Here is a 16,947-nt window from a genome sequence, read left to right as displayed (position 1 = left end):
TAAGTCACTCTTTTCCACATTATCAGTTTTAAAAATGAGATAGCTTTATAAATGCATTAATTTCATTAGAGCATTTTAATTGATTTTTTTAAAATTTCAAAATACAATTATTAAAACTGTTTTTACTTCACTGAGAAATGTGCAGTTTTCCATACCTAGTAAGAACTGTATTAGTTGATACCAGTCAATTACAGAAAATGATGCAAATCTCCAAGATAAATTTGCTTCTCAAAACCTGACTCTCCCAGTTTTCAGCTGTTAAATTCTCTTATGAAAATTAGTTGCTATGAAGTTGTTTTAAAGAAAAGACCTTTTCTAGGGATTTTGTTCATACAAAAATAGTTCTGGAGAAAAAATAACACCTACAATATAAAACCTGTCCTCAATTTTATATCACAATGAGACACATTGTATCATTTGAGAAGGACCACTTTGGTCCTCTCAAAATTTTCCGTTGTTTTTAACAGTACATATGGATGAAAGCAGTACATATGGATGGAAAGATTATTTAACTAGGAGTTAGAAATTATTCCTTCTTGGCCTTAACCGTAGACATGTCACCAAATGGCTCAGATATTCAATACCCCCTCATTGTAAAATTAGAAAAAAAATTAGGTGATTTAAAAAACTTCCTTGAAGTATATAAAATTTTGTTTTATCATTAATTCTGTCTTGATATTTTCATGTAAAGGCTTTTCTTTATACTCTGCTGTACGTTGTCTTTGTAGCTCAGATTTCTCAGTAATTTCATAGCATAGTTGCCTTATCCAAAGTTATATTTGGATGTATTCTGTAAGCACAACTTCAAGCAAACTGGGTAAAAAAACAGTCATTTCTGGTTCATTCACATTATGGCTTCTAAGGAATCCTATCACCACGTATGTTTTCTTCTGACTCTTTCCAGTTAAATGGCCCTATATGGAGACAGTACAGTTTTGAAAATCATAACCTAGCTGTTAGCTAATCACTTAAGATTTTTATCATTAGTATTAATGATAGTAGTACAGCAAAACAAATACAAGTGCGATAGGCTATGTTTGATAGCATTTCAAGTCTGGTTAGAAACTAAGACCCTCAGAGCTAAGAAATAAAGGTTTTATTATTCTAATAATTATAACAGCAAGGGTAATAGCTAATAAACCATACCAAGTACTAATAATAGCTACCATTTATTAAGCACTCATTTTGTGTAAGACACTTTTGTGTAAATTTTACATGTAATATCTCATTTAATTCTGATAATCCTACACAGTAGATATATTTTTATTACAGCCATTTTATAGATAAGGTGACTGAAGTTTAAGAGAGGTTAAGAAACTTGCCCAAGTTTCACATATAATAGTATATGTAAATGCTGGGATTTGAAATTAGGTCTTTTTGATTGCAGATCTTGAGGTCTTATTCAATATACTGGATGTTTCTATACACATTATCCCATTATATCTCCTTAATAACCATATAAAATAGGTATTATCACGCACTCCTCCAAATGAGAAAACTGGGATTTTGAAAAATTAATTAACTTGCTTAAGCTTGCATAACGAGTAGAATTTGGACTGAAACCTGGGTATGATGAGCTCCAAGGTACATACACACCTTTCCCACCATACAATAACAACTTATCAAAAGACAGGCGGGAAATCAGGTGAAACAACTTGTAAAAACTTTATCTGGCAATTACATAATTAATGTTGACCATTTAGGTAATTAAAGTCACCACTTATGACTAAAATATTTGAACATAACAATACTGGATATTATGCCCATATTTATATAATGACCACAAGGTAGTTTGCCTGCATTAGAATCACAGATTGAAAGATGCAAGAACTTCATATATTTTCTATGTGAGTGGTTTCAAGACTTTTTTAAGTAGTAGAGTCATCTCTGGTCAAAGTCAACAGATTTCCACATTTCAAATCCTGCAGTCGTATTCTAGTCTTACTTGACTTGATCTATCTGAAGAATCTGCTGCATGTGATTACTCTTTCCTTGTCTGTAATATTTTCTTCACCTGAAGAAAATACCACGTCTAGCATACCACTCTGGCTCCTACTCTAGGCTCCTTTTCCTCAGGCCACTTGGCTGATCTGTCTCACCATACGAACTCGAAATTGTGGCGTAATTCACAGGTGCACAAACTTAAGCCTCTTCTCTATAACCAACCTTCTTAGGTGTTCTCATCCAACTATCCTTCCTATATTGATGACGCCTACATTTATATCTCCAGCGCAGTCCTTTAGACTTGTACGTATATTGGTCTGATGTACCAGGGGTGCCAAAAACATGTATACACATGACTTGTATTTATCTTTCGTTATTGGTATATATTGAGTTTTACAATTTTAATATAGTTTTTTTTCTTTCTTAAAATGTGTATATGTTTTTTTAGCACCTTCTGTATATCCACCTCCACTTGGTAATCTAATTGTCTTCATTAATAGACTCCACTTGGAAGTCTAAAACTTGAAATGGACAAAACAAACTTTTGATTTACCTCCCTTTCTAGCTTAGAAACAGCAACTTATTTTTTCCGGTTATTTAGGCTAAAACTTTAAAATCATTCTTGTCTCTTCTTCCTCCCTCTCTTCCCATATCACCAATCATTGAGAAAATACTGTTAACTCTACTTTCAAAATCCATTCCAAATTCAACCTCTTGTTACCACATCCCGGAAGCACTGGCAAAGGTGGCTGAGCACAAGGCCAGGTCCATACCTTACTGCCTGCCCCGTAATACCTACATCAATGCAATAGACTCCTTTGTTCTTACTGCCTCTACCCTATGGTCTAATTATGAGATTAATCCTGTTACAATTAATCAGATTCTGTCATAACCCTTCCAGAACACATTAATGCTTTCTCAAATGTGTGAGAAAAATATAGTATCTTTCAATCTATTAACTGCTTCCATTCACAATATCATGAACCTACATATCTCCATCTAATTTAAAAAATATAAGTTAAAAAAAATCCACACTTAGTCCTTAGAGACATCATTTCACTACAACAGATCGGTGATACTCAAGGCTTATTTCTTGTACACATGAAGCAGTGTAGAATAAAAACTTGTAGACAGTCCTGACCTGCTACTTGCTAGGCTGTGTTATCGTGAACAAATTACTTAACCTCAATTATCTCATCTTTAATAGGAATAGGAAGATGTTCCTCAAAATTATATCCTAAAAATCAAGTATGATAGTCATTTTAAGTAATCAGCACAGTACCTATTTTTCTCCATTGTAAGTAATCAAAATAATCAAGAATACATCATTTAAAAGGCTCTATTCCAAACAAACAATTTGTATCTTCTAAACATTAGATGAGCATGTTTAAATGCCAATCACAAATCCATTTTATTTTCACAGGTGAATTTAGTGTTCGTTGAACTGATATTTAGAAAGATAATATCCAGGAACTTGTACTAACATTTGATTTTTCTCCATCTTCTTTACTTATCAGAATCACTTTAAGACCAGAAACACCAAAATACTTTAGGATTTAATAAACTCAAGTGTATTTGATACATTTTTATTGAGCAATTATGTAGCAGGCACTGATTGAGGCAATGGGAATCCAGTGTAACAAAAACAGAAAACAAAAAATATGTTCTCATGATTTTATCCATTCAAACTATGAGAACACATTTTTATACCAAAGTGTAACAGCTTAGTGGAACATACTAAAAACCATACAAGCAAACCCAAGAATAAAAGGACAAATAAGCAATGACTTTATGAAAGTGTCTGTCATTTAAGGGGCCATCTAAAGCAATGATATAGTCTAAGACTGAACTAAGGTCCATAAATTGAAGCTGTTCTTAAAAATTTGTATTTAAATGATGCATGCACTTTCAAAATACTGTATAGAATAAATTCCTTAACAGCTTTAGCATGATGTTCATTTATATTCTTTCCCTCTCTGATTTTTACTGATTGTGATAATGGAGATATTAGTAACTAATGGTAATTTAATCCTAAATATATATTTAACTTGTAATATATAATCAGAATGCATTTGCAGATCAGATGACTAATCAAAAAGAAAATCTGCTTGTCCACTGATATGGATACACATCTATTGTTTCCATGGAGACAGAGTGTTTAACAAACCATTAATATAAATGTTCTTCACTTCTTCAGTCCATTGAACATTTCAGAGTATATGAACCAAGATCAAATAAAAAGAATGATTTGTAAATATTAATCTCTTTATTTAGAAGAAAAATTTGATGATTTGAAGTTTCCGCAGCGTAATATAAATAATATATGTGAATAATACATTAATTTCAAGTAACATACTTGAAAATAATATTTTGTTTAATACAATGGTTCTAATACTTCTCAAATAACAGTATTAGAAAAGGAAATTGAAATTAAGCTAAATATAGTATGTATCAATAGATAAAAAAAAGTCATTCCCTTTAATTTATTCCTAAATTCTTGGAAGGTACTATCAGTCATTATGCTCTGCTTTTTCAAAATTATTTTAATTGTGTTGGTAATGAATAATCATTAAGGAGTCCTTTTATGCACTTAATGTTCTGAAAATAATAATGGCCAATGTGGACCAATAGGTTGTTGTCTGAAAAGGTAGCCATCGTAATGAAAAACACTAAACTTAGAGTTAGGAGTCTTGGTTTCTAATGCTGATAATGTCCATTCAATTTAAGAGATTAGTTGTTGGTCAGTTCAATCATTTGGGTCTCAGGTTCCTAATCTGAAATTGATTTTATCAAGAAAACAGGGTAGTCTAATTGTTTATAAAACGGATTTTAATCAAAAGGCCTGAGGTGGTATCCCTGTCCTGGATCTGCCACAAGTGTGACATTGAACTAAATTACCCAGAGCCTCAAATTGTTCAACTGTATAATGGGAAAAAAAAAAAAAAATCAGATAATACACAGAAAATAACTAGTATCAGGCCTAAAACCAAGAAACAGTCAATAAATGTTATCATTATTACCTGAGATTCAAATTAATTTCAAAATTTTACTGTTTTAGTCTCATGACTCAGATGAGTCATGGTGTCTATGAGCATAAGGTTTGTGCTTCTTATTAATCAGTCATAGTAAGCTATGTCTAGGTTAAAGTCTAGTGAATAATTTTTTAAACTTTTATTCAAGCCTCTCATATTCTAAGCTGATATTAAAATTATCATCCTTAGAGCAAAAGCAAGATATAAAGAACCAACCTGTTTGATAAACTCTAACAAAGGCTGTTTTAGTTAAATGGGCTTTGGAGCAAAACCAAGTATTAACATAAGCAGAGCACAAAATGTTCAGTAATATATATAAGCCAGGAAATAACTCCTTTGAAGACATTAATACATAGGATTCAAATTTGTTATTTCTCCTGTTTTCATTGACAAAATATATACTTGCATCTATTTGCTTTGGCATAAGATCCTTATTAAAAAAAAAAAAAAGGTGTGCTTAATACAATCCTAGAGAGATGTGATTTTGATCATTTTAGAAACTATAACTTATTTAAAAATAATCATTTATGACACGAAGAACATGGTAAACAAATTAAAGTAGGATTAGACATTGTTGGGTGTTACCCAAATGACAATTTGCCTTAGTTCAAGGTCAAATCCACAAAAGTGCTTTTGGTCCCTTCTTTCATTTTAAAAGACATGTTTACAAAATGAACCAAGAGCTTTTCAACAGCTAGAGGAAACACTATTGTGATTATCTTTCACCATCTCCAATCTTTTGTGTCCAATCTTTTTATGCAGTTGGACACAAATCAGTATAAAATGACATGTACATCTTTTTCTGTCTGTTTTCTTTCCCCCTTCCTGCATACATCATGAAAAATTATCTGTGTGAATCCTTTTAGCCTTTTTCATCCTTTATTTACTTCCTTACAGTACAAGGGGAACAGACAATTGAAATTAAAAAAAAATCTTTTAAGTGATAATCCCTCGATTGCCTAGCATATGATTCTTCTTAGCAGCAGCAGTCTTGCAATAGCAAAAAAAAAAAAAAAAAAAGAAAAGAAATAAAAGAAAAAGAAACAATTTGTAATCAATATAAGAACAGAATACAAGATGAAAATCTTGTATTTTCTTTGACATCACTTCCAAGGAAGTCAAAAGGGTTGCCTCATTTATTTTAAATAAACTTATCTGTCTTTGAAGTGAATCTTGGCTGTTTAAGGTTTGCCAGTAGAAGAGCCACTGCTTTCCTGATTAAAGCCTATATAAAATGAGGGATCCACCTCTTGTCTGATAGAATCAATCACTTTTTTACCATGTAGTTCTAAGTAAATAAAACGGCATTTCAAAATACGTAAGTTAGGAGGAATGCTGTAATGCCACCTTAGTCCTGAGTCTCTTTTGTGTGCTTAGGTACCCAGAACGCTAAAATGAAACCATCTTTATTATTTTCGGTTTCTTTCTGGGAATACTAATGTCCAAGACAGGATTCTTTTGAACTGTTGAGATACACTATCTTATTTACTGTTAAAATTAATAGAAATACTTAAAGGTATCCTGTGATCTTCCCATTGTATGATACTTTAATCCTGTTTACGACAGAACCAATCAATTGGGTCTTCATTAAAAACAAAGTGTGAAAGAAGGCAGGCAGGCTTGCTTCTGTTGAGCTAACGGCAAAAGGAAGTATCCTGGGTCATCACTGTTCCTGAATAAAACAAGTTGAAATCCCAAGGTACTTAACACACTGACATTCTACTGAAAGATTTCTATATTTCTTGATAGTTATACATTTCTAGCTCTTTCCTTAGGGATCTTCTTTTTACTCATTACTTCTCTGCATTAACACTAGTTCTTACTAGGATGCTACACCAAATGGCACATGTGATACAGATCATACAATAGCTAGGCCGTATCTTTCTGGATTTGCCTGAAAGAAGAGATATAAATAGGTACTACCTACAACCAGGTGACAAAGACTGCTACTGTGTTTGATTTCCCCACAGGGTACACATATCTCATGCTTGAAGTTCCTAAGTACCTCATTAAATATTTGGCTTGAACTAAAAAATGATTTATAATAGATACAAAACAATTCTTCATGAAAACACTGATAAATCTGACTGCTTGCCACTCAAATTATTTTGTCTCTGTCAGCTGTTAGCAATAAGCCACTGCTCTCTTGTTAACTGAAATTTTAGGGCATCTTGTAGCCCTGTTCCAGGTGAACTTATTGCATGACTGACTATGGAGTATGAAACCCTTACCTGCCCTAGCCATACTCCAAAATGGATTTCTTCAATTTTTCCTATCCTACTTGAGGTTAAAAGGTTGACCACTCAAACTAAGTCAGTGATTCTCAAAAATGTGTATGAAACTCACCTGGGATATTTGTTTTCAAAACAGATTCTTAAACATCATGTATGGAGATTCTAATACAATAGGTCTGTGGTACCATGTTTTCTGAAAATAAGACCTAGCTGGACCATCAGCTCTAATGCATCTTTTGGAACAACAAATAATATAAGACCCAGTCTTATTTTACTGTAATATTTCTAGCTAATAAGAACCTAGAGTGCAGGGATGCAACATTCCTAGGATAACAGAAAGCAATCTCAAGCCCTAGATATTAGTAAGACAGTAATTGGTGATACACTGTGTTTGCAAAAGCACCTTTTACTTTTTGAACGAAACTGATAATATGGCCAATAAGAGAAGAGCTTCTCATATCTACTAAACTTTCAAAGTGTTAAGAGAATAAAAATACGACAACATCATAAGACTAAGTTTCCTCCAAGTCTACAGAAAAAAAAGTAAAAGGTCCTATGACTCATCTTCTAAGGTAATTTTGGTAATTAATATTTTGTTGACAACAACACATGTCTAGACTTGTTATAGACTGTTTTACTGGGTAAGAAAAGAAAACTTGAAGTGCAGAGCATAATTACTCTCACAGAATTTTCTTTTGTAACTAAAGTAATAAAAAGTTCAAAATGTAAAGTTATTATATTCTACAGCATTTTAACATCCAACTGAATAGCTTTTAATGTGAGAAACAATGAATATGTTAATCTCTAATACAAAGGCTTTGGTAGCTCTGTTACATCAGATATATATAAAAAGTATAATACAATCAAAATGTGTTATACTTTTTAACCTCAGGGGAAAAATTCAAATATCAAGGAAGATTAATATTCTCATGAATTATAAATGTAAATAAAAATGCAGGGACAACAAAAATTAATGCAGCTTAAAATTTATACCATTCTGTTAAAAAAAAAAAAAATCAGTCATTTCATATCATCAAATGTTTCCACCTATCACTGGTCTACAAAATGCATTAGGAACAGAGTTTCTCTGCCCTAATCTAGCTTTGCCAGTAAAGTGAATGGTTTCCCCTGGAAAGCCATTTAATGTCTCTGTAATTCATTGCCTGGTACAGATCATTTTTTGTTACTTATGGGGCTATTAGGTGATAAAAAGATGTTATTATCAAACAAACTTATGCATTTAAACAAAACAAAGCAAAACAAAACTAAGCAAGGATCACTGTCTTTTGAAACATAGTCTGTCTCTAGCATTGCTTTTCTTTTTCTTTTTTTTGGTGTATCTGTAAAAATGGATGTCCACATCTCCAATTCTCAGTAAATGCTTTGGTAATTCTATATATGTAAGCATATTCACAAACCAGTGGTGCCAAAAAATGTACACATTTTAAGAAATGTTATCTATGTATTATTTTCAAAGTTAAATTGAATTAGGGTTGCAATGTGTAGCATGATATTCGCTCAAAAGATGACGTTAATCAAACGAATGCTAGCGTCATTCATTGTACTACAATTTTAAAAGTTTTTCCTTTCTAAAAATGTATATACATTTTTTGGGCACACTTTGTAGATGACAAGCAATTATTCTTTAATAATAAATCTTTTACATATCTGTGAAATCATCCTGAGATCATTATTTGTACTTTATATTTATTGAGGTCCCTACCTCAGTGATTACAATATGAATAAAATATTGCTGAGTCTGAGTCCCATTATATCTTGCTGGACTATCTGCTACGAGTTTTTCTAGTCCAGGTCTTCAGACAGCTTTTGTTTACATTGCTAAAACTTCTCTTACATTGCCTTGAGAATGAGACTTTCTCTAAAGTTCGCCTAATACCAATTGCTTTAGAAGTCCAGTGTCATCTATTTTCTTCATATGTCCCCAACCACTGCATTCTGATGAGCAAGTCTGGAAAATCACTGCTTCTAAATCTTTGACATCAGAGACTTCATCTTGACATCTGATGTGAAATATAGTACAATGGAACGATAAATGAAGCCTGTCTAAGAAATGAAAACAGCACTGATAAGGATTCAGATATTAGACCCATATAACACAGCTGACAGCACTATGGCTTTGCAGGCCTTGAGAATGGATTTAACCAACGATGGGTGCTACAGGTTGAACCCGCCAATCTGCGAAATGTGACATTAAGTTCTTGTTGTCATTTTCTATTTCTTTAAGCTTACTACTTCAAGGCTACAAATGAACAACATTCATCTTTATATTTAATCCGTATACTATCCATGTGAATTCAGGTATATGAGAAATATTTTGTATATAATAGGCTGATATACAACTAACTTCTGTTCTACTATGCAAAGTTTATAGTACAAAACACAACAATCATCTTCAACAGAAGCACCACACTCTAGTGGTTGGGAGCTCTGGTTCCAAGCCAGGTTGCTAAGTTTGAATTTTAGCTGTGTGGGATTGGGCACATTACTTAACCAACCTATGGTTCAGTTTCCTCATCTGTAAAAACAAGGTTGCTATAAAAATGTAAAGCTTTCGGAAAAGTATGACAGGGAATAAGCCTTTAGTAAGTGTTAGCTATTACTGTTATTTATTTCTTCCACAGATATTAATTGAATGTCTAACGTGGTAGGGGACCTTTCCAGGCACTTGAGATAAAATAGTGAACAGAGCAAATATCTCTGGCTTCCAGGGGCTTAGTCGTGTGTGTGTGTGTGTGTGTGTGTGTGTGTGTGTGTTAGAGACAAAACACGATGAATATAAACAACAATGGAGATATATATACATATATGTATATATATGTATATGTATATATATGTATATGTGTGTGTGTGTGTGTGTGTGTGTGTGTGTGTGTGTGTATATATATATATATATATATGTATATAAAATGATTACAAAGGTCATCAGTTAGCCATATTAACTTGGGGGAAGCACAGACAAGCAGAAGAAATAATGGCCAGCACAAAGTCCTCAAGGTAGAAATGTGTTGAGGAGAATGTAAATTTCACTCTGGATCACAGGAGAAGCCCTAATAGGAAGGTTCTGAACAGAAGAGTTACATGAGCTATGCTGAGAATAAACTATAGTGAGCAAGGGCAGGAGCAGAGAGAGGTTACTACAATAACACAGATAGAAAATGCTGGTAGTTTAAAACACGTTATGACAGGTATTAAGAAGTGATCTGATCCTGGATATATTTTGAAGGAAGAACAACAGTATTTTTTGTTTCCTGTGTGTTTTATGCAAAAGGAATATGTAGTAAATATTTAGTTATTTTAAAGTCCAAATTCATAGTAAATATATATCGCAGTATTTATAATATACAAATATAGAACATTTACATTCATTCAATTGGGATACATAATCTACATATTCAGTTATATTTAGGTTTATTAGAATAAAGAGGTTACTAAAGTGGTAGCACTTTAATTATAAAAGAAATAGGTTACATTGTTTGTCTGTGAAAGTGCTGTTCTCTTTTTACATTTTCTCCTTTGGAAGACTCATACTCATATTCAATAACTCTTCTGTATGAAGACCCATTCTCAGCCAGGTGTATATTTTCACATCTTATGGAAAAAAAACTGCTAATTGGATTGGATATTTTACTGAAATATCCCACTTGAATGCCCTAATGCTCTAAAATCATTTTTTTCCCAAATAAATTCAATATTCTCCACAACAACTAACTTATCTTTTCCAGGCTTCCATGTTTCTCTCAGTAACACAGCCATTCTTTTAATGATCTAAGTTTCAACTCTGACATCTGTGCCTACATCAATCATAAAGCCAGTGAGTACTGTCTGTTCTATATTTGCCATTTTTCTATTACCTTGACACTACCGATTCTGTCTAAATGCTTATCATATCATCCGTGGATTATGGGCTCTCTAATCTTTACTCCCCAATCTCTCACTTCTAGCTAAATCTTCTAAAATCACCAGTTTAATCAGTTTGTTGCTCACAAACTTTTAAAAATTTTAAATTGCTTATAGGCCATTCAAACCCCTTGGCAGTATAAGTTAAACACCTTTGAATTAATCAATCTGTCAATCAATAAATCAATCCAACAAATACCTATTCAGTATTTAGGAGTAAGAGATACTATACTCCATATAATGTAAAAAACAAGTAAATATAAAACATGGTGGTTTTGCTAAAAGCAAACAAATACAGTTTATGTACATAAAAAGACATCTAATCACAAAGACAAAATAAAATGAAGGCACTGTTCTTAACAGTCTAGATTTAGTAGAGACCAGGATCTGAATCTGTGCTTGAGTTTCCTCCTTTGTAAATGGGGATAATACTAGTATCTTTCTTAGTGAGAACTGCTATAGAATTAAACATCATAATTACCTACTAATAACATAATTATCATAATAACATAACAAAATTACCTACTAAGTCGCATGGTATTTAGGAAAGACTAATTTTGGCTATACATTTAACTGTGTTCAATAAATTCTAGAGAAATATAAATAGTGAAAATACTATAGACTGACATAGAAGGAAAAGACTAAAGACGGTTAACTGTAAACAGGGTATTTCAATGTAGATTATGTTGAGATAAGTAATGGATGTGGGAAGAGGATTTTAAATGGGTAAAATGTGACAAGGAAATTAATAGAGGATGGGAAGCAAAATTGTTTATCTCATCTTAATGGGAAAGCATTTGAAGGCAGACGTGATTGGGATGCCCGATTAAGCACATTTTTTTTCATACATTTCTATCAAAAAATTATGTTTCAGTAAAAACTCTTTTTATGGCTGCTAAACATCCCTATCATCATTTCAACTTTTATGTAGGTTTTTAAGGCTGTTTCATTTTTTTTTTTCCTGACCCCTATTAAGGAATCATCTTTCTTCCTTTGGTTAACCAAAATTAACCTTCGTTTTTTGAGGGCCAACTCATTCTACTCCTTTTAATACATATCCCCCTGATAATTTTGCCTCAGGATAATAACTGCTCCTCTTAAACTACTGTAATAGTTACTGTTTATAACATTTAATCTGTATCTTAGGCACATGTATTTTTATAATGCTAGTGTTGTTCATGTGAGTTTTAAGTCCAGAATCCTACCTGTTTCAGGACAAAGAATACATTATTTATAGAATACAAACAGCAAATATTTCTGTTACTTTAAAGAGAACAGGCTCCAAATACTTGCTTCAACATACTTTAAAACAATTTAAGTATAAAATACATTTAAAATGTAAAGTAAAATGATTGTAAAAAATCTGTATTTATAGTAATTCAGGGATTTAAAAAAATCTAGAACATCTATTGACAATTCTATGTTTTTTTTAACTTCTCATGAAGCTAACACTGAAGTAAAATTTCTCAAAATGTCATGAAAACCAGTTAAACTGGGGAAATTATACTGTGTTTCCCCGAAAATAAAACCTAGCCGGACCATCAGCTCTAATGCGTCTTTTGGAGCAAAAATTAATATAAGACCCAGCGTTATTTTACTATAATATAAGACCAGCAAAAATTAATACAAGACCCGGTCTTATATTAATTTTTGCTCCAAAATACGCATTAGAGCTGATGGTCCGGCTAGGTTTTATTTTCGGGGAAACACGGTATACATGCAACTTAGACAAAAAGAGTGTTGATTTAAAACTACACAGAGAATGTTATTTAAATTAGTAAAACCAGAGTTTACTCTTTTCAGATTTACACTGAGCTCATTAAATAATGATTTTTTTTTTCTTCAGTAAGCAGTTTTGTGCCAATAAAATTTCTTGGCAAATAAATATTATTTGGTGGTTATTGCATGTACTGTAAGCATATAATTAAAAATCATATTTCTTCGGAGATTTCAAAAGTATATTTCATCATTAAAACTTAATGCCTTACAAATGTATTAGTGTATTAGTGTATTACAAGGGAGTACTTGTCTGCACTTAACTTTTACACATAAATTGGTTTTGCTGTATATATACTTGCACATGTAAAACATTGGCTGACTTTTCCTTTATTGGTTTAAAAAATCTTATTAGCTTGTAAATATCATAATCAGAACTTGCCTTTATTTATTGAGCATATGTGGCACTGTAAATATACCTTCTTTAAAACCTAATCACAATTTCTCTTTTAACTGTGGCTTTTTTTTTTTTTTTTTTTTAAACTGGCTGATTCATAAGAAATACCTCAGATCTGTCCTTAATTAGAAATACATGGTAGGGGGAAAAGGACATTCAGAAATTTACCACTGGAATATTAAGTACAGCCAAAACTCATCTTAAATTACACTTTTAAGATCTTTGTATTTTTCTGTATATAAATTATACACCAAGACAAAAGAGGTATATTTTCAAACAAATATTACTTGGGAAAAATAAGCAGAAACAAATGAGTCTTTCCATCATAGGTATTGTAAAATACTTCCATGAGTTTTTCACTGACCTTCAGGAAGCACTTTTTTCCTAAAACAGAGAATACTGCTGGAGAAATCTGAAATGTATTTTACTGATTCTTAATAAAACTGAATAAATTGAAAGAAACCTTAAACTAGCAGGTAGAGAACAATAAATTGTATATTTAATATTCATGTTAAGACAGAAGTATAACCTAGAAATTTATTTATTCAGTATTGAAATATCTGCTTTAGATTAATACAAGATGCTTTAAGATGGCACACAATTTTTCATTGTTATAATTATTTCAGAAACATGTTGCTATCAACTCAAAAGTCTTTCTCTGATAAGCATTTCCAGCAGTTATAGTTTACCAAATATAATTAAAAATGTCATCTCAGTATTGTATTGTAGAAATTTGAGGTAATTAAAACATTCTATAGCTGGAAAGAAGCTATGAGAGTTATATACCTGGTTTTTCTGTCTTTACATTGTAGAATAATTAACTTCAATAAACTTGGGCTTCAAAACTGAAATTTTTAAAACAAAATAATTCTCTATTTGCTATACCTATTATTTACATAAATTTACTTTATAGATTACTTATCAAAATCCTTTATAAATGCATTTGAGGTAAAAGGCTACAAAAACAATTCTATTCTCATATTCTCAACAATGGAACACTTTTAGTAATAATATCACCAGGACGTGAATAATACTTTAAGATGTGCAATGTAATTTATGCACACTACTTGCCTCAAAACGCCTTATACCACCAATGAAAATATCTGTCTCATTCTGAGCAAGCTAGGTGAAAGTTACTGAAAGCTATTCTTAATTGTGAACAACTGCGATAGCTTCAACAGGAGGCAAATTTCTTCAGGAACATGAACAAGTGACCAGTAATTTCTGTGAGAATTATTTTTAACAGCATTTCAATTGAACAGTAATGCTTTCTTACAGGCTAAATTGTATCCCCACCTCCAATTTCATATGTTGAAATCATAACCTCAGTACCTCAGCATGTGAGACTGCATTTGGAGACAGCGTCTTTAAAGAGGTAATAAAGTTAATGTGATGTCATTAAGATGGACCCTAATTCAGTATGACTGGGGTCCTTTTATACAAGGAGGAGATTAGGACATAGATATACAGAGGGGAGACCAGGTGAATATAGAGGGAGGAGAAGACAGTCATCTACAAGCCAAGGAGAGAGGCCTCCAAAGAAAGAAACCCTGCTAATAACCTTGATCACAGACCTCTAGCCTCCTGAACTATGGGGAAATAAATGTCTGCAGTTTAAGCCATCCAATTTGTGGTCTTTTATTATGGCATTCCTAGCAAACTAATGCACATTCCAACGGACAAAAATTATTAGTTTTCTGAAACATCTTTTAATTGTTGAAACTTGTGGCTGAAGTTCTCGTTGGCAGCTTCCTTTTGAGCAATAATAATAGTACATTTGGACTCTAGTCTTAAAAATATAATAATTTTAAATGCTTACAACATATTTAAATGCTTACACACATATTTTATAATATATTTACAAGTGGACACATGCTGAAAAAGCATGGATAGAGAAACAATTGGAAAGATTCACACAAAACTGTAAATTATTGTTACCTGAGGAACAAATTTTATAAATTGAGAGGATAATGAAAAGGGTTATATATTTTCTTTTACACGGTTCTGTATTACTTGAATCTTTTACAAATTTACAAGAAAGTACTTTAGATTACATGGGAATCAACATGCTCTTTTAAAGAAAGGCAAAAATATTTTCCTGTTGCCATCAAGTAATTTATAATATTTTAGAAAAATAATTTCTTGCAAATGCTGTGAGCAAATAAAATTTTAAAAATGACTGAAAAACATCCATCTGACTTAAACAACATAGAAACACCTGTTGAATTTAGTAAGTGTGATTTTCGATGGACTGATGGGTTCAGGAGCCAGAGTGAAGTACCCTGAGGCATGAACAAGAAATGATGCAACTTCATGGGCACAGACAACTCTTGGTATTTCATATAGGAAACAAGTGCATCTAATGAGGGTGAAGACTAGGACAGAGGTGTACTAGTGAGAAACTCGCAGAATACATCAAAACTTGATTTGCCACTATATTTTACAAGCAGCTACTTGATAGTAGAGTTTATCAGGAATGAGGACTGGCAAGGAGGATACAGTGAAAAAAAAAAAAAAAAAAAAAAGCCAAAAAAAAAAACCCCAAAACATGAAGAATCTGAGGAAAAATTGATTATCTTGGTATGATTGGGAGACCAGTTAAGTCCCCTAAAAGAGGGTGATAGAATAGGAAAATAGAAAAGACCTAAGAAAATAGATAAGGAATGGAGTTCAGAATAAGGAGGAATAAGACAATAGAAGAAACTGAAATCAATGATATTAATTTTAAGTTTGAGATCTTGGTTTTGGAATTGTTAAGTTTTGATGAGGTTTTAAGTAGTTCCCAAAACGAGCAGTTTAATAAGTAGGATGGATAGGAACGTTATAGAGTTTAAAGAGAAAAATGATAATATGAATCTAGTGTGCTGAAAGAGTCAACAGCATGGATATTCTGAACAAAGGGGCTTAAAACAAAACAAAACAAAAAAACATTTTTACTATGTCTGAGGACAGAAAAATGAAATAATCTTTATAAGTCATTTAAGACCCTCTGCTTTTAGTTTTCAAAAAAAAGTTACTATATGACTGTCTTCAATATTGTAAAAAATAGAAATAGATGACACTTTCCAAGAGTATAAATGACAGACTATTCAATCCTAAGGGGAAAAAATAAAAATAAAACAAAAACAAAACAAAAAAACACCATTTATAGAAACTGTGCAAATCAACTTAATGAGTTTTTTTCCTCTTGAAAATATTAAAAAATGAATGATTGAACAACTTTAACTTATCCTACTTAATCAGCTTTAATATATGGTGGCTACTGCAGTCTTTTTCTTTAATAAATAACTACAATATGTATTTTTAGAGTTAATGTCTTGTGTGTGGTTTCCTTTCAGTTCCTAAAAATATGGTAAAAACCTAACTATATCAAACTGGGGGGAGAATGAAGGTATAAACTTTAAAGTAGATTCTCATATAGAATAACTCTGTCAACTAAAATTTTTCAAGTGGAAAGCTTATTTCAGTAAACATAAAATGTACTGGCAATTAATATCGTCCTTATAGATATAAACAATAAAGTCACTATAATTCACTAAATGATGTTTTTTTGAGCAAACTAAACAGACAAAACTGTTCATAGCCTTAATTTGCTTAGTAAAACAGAACTACAAAATACACTGGTAAATTTACGTAAAGATGATGT

The 16,947-nt window shown here is 31.8% G+C and overlaps 1 protein-coding gene across 4 annotated transcripts in view; it reads right to left on the bottom strand.

Moving 5' to 3' along the window:
• The window catches only part of TUSC3 (tumor suppressor candidate 3), a 151,594-nt gene that overhangs the window by 31,632 nt on the left and 103,015 nt on the right, over nucleotides 1-16,947 (bottom strand). The window lies entirely within an intron of this gene.

This window comes from Rhinolophus sinicus, linkage group LG04, assembly GCF_036562045.2.
Source record: "Rhinolophus sinicus isolate RSC01 linkage group LG04, ASM3656204v1, whole genome shotgun sequence".
In the NCBI taxonomy this organism is placed as follows: Eukaryota; Metazoa; Chordata; class Mammalia; order Chiroptera; family Rhinolophidae; genus Rhinolophus; species Rhinolophus sinicus.
Note: the sequence above shows the minus strand (reverse complement) of the source record. Positions and strands in the feature narration are given on the sequence as shown.